General features: G+C 39.4%; 1 pseudogene; it reads left to right on the top strand.

The window, feature by feature from the left end:
* The first annotated feature begins 559 nt into the window (after window positions 1–559).
* LOC148359359 (U2 spliceosomal RNA) lies at window positions 560–695 on the top strand (annotated as a pseudogene).
* Window positions 696–3456: the final 2761 nt, after the last annotated feature.

Below are 3456 nucleotides of genomic sequence, written 5' to 3'. Positions count from 1 at the left end.
CGGAAATCTGCGAGACATCAATCTCCAGCCGTCATCTTCTGAAGAAAAGAAGCAAGCGTTATCCACTCCATCCAATCCCGATGTTCGTCTGGCTCCATTAATCTCCTCATTCGCTCAGTCCTTGAAATACTTTCTCACTTTCTCCCCCTTGTGAGGCCTTTGAGGCATTGGCATTGTAGCGGCTCAAGCAGAATAAAAAACAAAATAAGAAAGATTGATTTTCCCATCATAACTTGAAGTAACATATTTATTGATCAAGTATAGGAAAGTTTGGGGGGCTCTCGGGAGGAGAATCGGCAGGTGCTTCTTCAAGTTTGCTGAAAAGTTAGATATTTGGCTTCAGGGGGGTGCATCGTGGGCCTATGTCATTAACTTTGGGACATGAAATGCTGCAGCAGTTATTCTGGGGGACCTTGGTGAGCTCATTTTATGCAGGCCCAAAACACCCAAAAATGTAATCAAAAGTGAACTTGAAAAAACTTCCACTGTAGTACACACAGCACAACATTAATTTTGGGGGGTTGACATGAAGCCTAATTTAAACTGAACAGAAAAGCAACTACCTTGTTTTGAAGTGGTCTTTTGGCCGAGAGTAATATTTGATTTTTGCATTTCGGAGATGGAATAAGAGCTTGCTCTGTCCACTCCACGCATCGGCCCGGTATTGCAGTACCTCCGGGAACGGTGCATTCGCAATGATCGCAGCAAGGCTTTAGGGCTAGGACCTTAGCTTGGCCTTTTGGCTGAGAGTAAGTGTCCCGGCTCCTAGGCTTTGTAGCATATTATGAACTGACCGATAACGGATAATGGATAATGAATAACGAAGATAGAACAATAACCCTTAAAAACCCCAAAACCCCTGTACGTTTTGGTTGTACAATTCAGTGAGTGGGTTACAACAAATTCTGCAACTATTTAATGTATGTCACCTTGAACAGGGAACAGAAGTACAAGTTGATGGATGTGAAGACATGTTCAAACTCATTTAAGTGTAAAATTGTTAGAAAAAGTTGAGCATAATACAAGCCATCTGATTGCTGGATATAATGTGATGCTGGGAAAATGTCTAGGCTGCGTTGTAGGTATTTCCTTGAAATGAGAATAAATCCGTTTTTTTTCCATTTATCCATATTCCAACGGCTTACCCTCACATTTGTCACCAGGGTGCACGAGCCCATCTTTGTTGACTTTGGACATTGGGCAGGGGACACCGTAGACTAGTTACCAGTCAATCACAAGTCACTTGAGTATCTGAAAAAGCACAAGCCATACACTGAGGCAGGTAGCTGGAATTGAACCTGGAACCCCTGAACAGTGGGCAGATCAGCCATCAACTGTTATTGATCTCAAGAACCTACTTGAGGTGGTGCTGAAGCAAAGAGCAGGGTCACTGATTAGTACGGCAAATTATGGTCTTTTATTCGGGCAGTAAGGTTATGTAGGGCGTGGTCCAAGATGCAGGCGGGGGGTTGGTGTTCCAATAAACGCAAACAGCAAAGGTGATAGTCCAAAAGTTTGCCAGGCAGTACTCGCGATCCAGAAGGACATTCAAGAGTTCGGTACACTGGAATAACAAGAAGCTGAGACAAGAATGCTTGGGACATGACATGAAAGACAAGTGGCTAACTAGCACAGAGAGAAAGAGACAAACTGTTTAAATATTATTGAGGGAGAGTGAAATCAATACAAGTGTCCACAGCTGTAAGCAGGAAAATTAAACATGGAAGTGAATGACCAAAAAAAGTAATGTAAAGAGAGATAGGACAGAGAAGAGAGAAAAGAGAGTACAGATAGAGAGGAGATCTACAGAGAAACGGTACCTATTGCAGGAATGTAAAAAAAAAATGTCAATATTTTTCATGGCCATAACATACGGTCTATCAATACATGAATCATTAAATGAATACATGAATTTGTATAATAAGCATAATAAGTTAGCTTCACGTGGGTTTCGTAATGCTTTTCCTCTTTGATAACCGCTCCCTCAAATGGCTTTTTCTCCCAAAGGAAAAATCACTACTGGCCCCTTATGAAGAGTAGTATTACAAAATCCAGAAAAAGTGACAATTAACATAAACAAGTTCCAGTTTCTCTTCCTGTGCTTTGGGCTTGAAACTTGGATCAATTAAACATTGCACTTAAATTTTACAAAACATGGAGCAATTTGTTTTTTAAAATTATAACAGCTACAATAGTGGATCTGCCCATCTGTGATCTAGTACATTGGCAAATTGCATGATTCAACGTCTATTTATGCAAGGCAGTTAAAAAAAATGCCACTAACTGATTCTATTGAAACTCAACATTATGTTTTTATTGTAAATTACTGTGTAAACTAAGCATAATCAAGTTTTGGCCCAGACAAGTATGTTGGAATGTAAGAAGCTGACTTATCTTTGCGGGCATATAGAGGATTTCTATTTATTGAGTTCCCTAAGTTTAATTTTTCTATTCCAGAATGCATTATGTCACTTCTGTTTTAACTTGTAGAAATGATACACCCAACAATATATTGGTCGCTCTCTCGCTTATTTGATTACTGAGCAGAGATGAGGCCAATTCATCTTTCAATGCCGCATTGCCACAGTCAATTTTCATAGCAAAGTCAATTGGTTTTAATTCCAGAAATCAAACCAATTCTCCCACCGGGTACAAAGTCATTGAGCGTCAAGGTCTTTATGTTGCCTCGAGTGTGAGAATGTTGGGTATTGACAAAACTGACCTTTGAGGAAACACACAAGAACAACAAGATGAAGCCATTGCAATGGTTTATTAGTTTTATTGACCTAACGGCTAGAAAGCATGCAAAGTTTGAGCTGGGATTTCACTGTCTATACACTAATATATATATATATATATATATATATATATATATATATATATATATATATATATATAAAAACATCATAAACAGTCATGTGTCTGTATAAAGCGTAAGGTTTTCCTCAGGGACCTTTTCAAAGCAACCAAATCTCGCATGTAATTACTGACAGCATTTTCCGTCACGTACCTGAACCAATCATGAGCCTATTACACACATCCCGCTACAATAAACAGCTTCAGCAGCGAGAGGTGTCTTGGGAGCAATCAAGGCTTTGGGAAGAACCCGTATAAATAAAGCTTGGCTGTGACAATGGTTGGCTCACACATTTTTCTCTTGTTGTATGTAAAAGCACAAACCCATCTAGGAAGAAATTGTAGAGAAAAAAAACATTGAAGACTTTCAGAAGATGCCAAGGTTCTGTCTCAAAGACGTCTTTATTCGATTGAAAAGTAAATGTTGAAATTACATATTTTTGAAGACAAGGTTAAAACTACTTTATTTTTTTGTCCGAACATGTGTAAAATAAAACATAACTATGGTGGGTGGTTATCGCGCAGCCCCACGGTGTAGAGGTTCAGGGTTCACGCTCAGCAACCGCAACCTCCCTGTGTGGAATTTGCATGTTCTTCCTG

The sequence above is a fragment of the Urocampus carinirostris genome, chromosome 9, assembly GCF_059441175.1.
Source record: "Urocampus carinirostris isolate Australia breed hairy pipefish chromosome 9, RoL_Ucar_1.0, whole genome shotgun sequence".
Taxonomy (NCBI): Eukaryota; Metazoa; Chordata; class Actinopteri; order Syngnathiformes; family Syngnathidae; genus Urocampus; species Urocampus carinirostris.
This window is presented reverse-complemented; position numbering and strand designations above follow the sequence as displayed.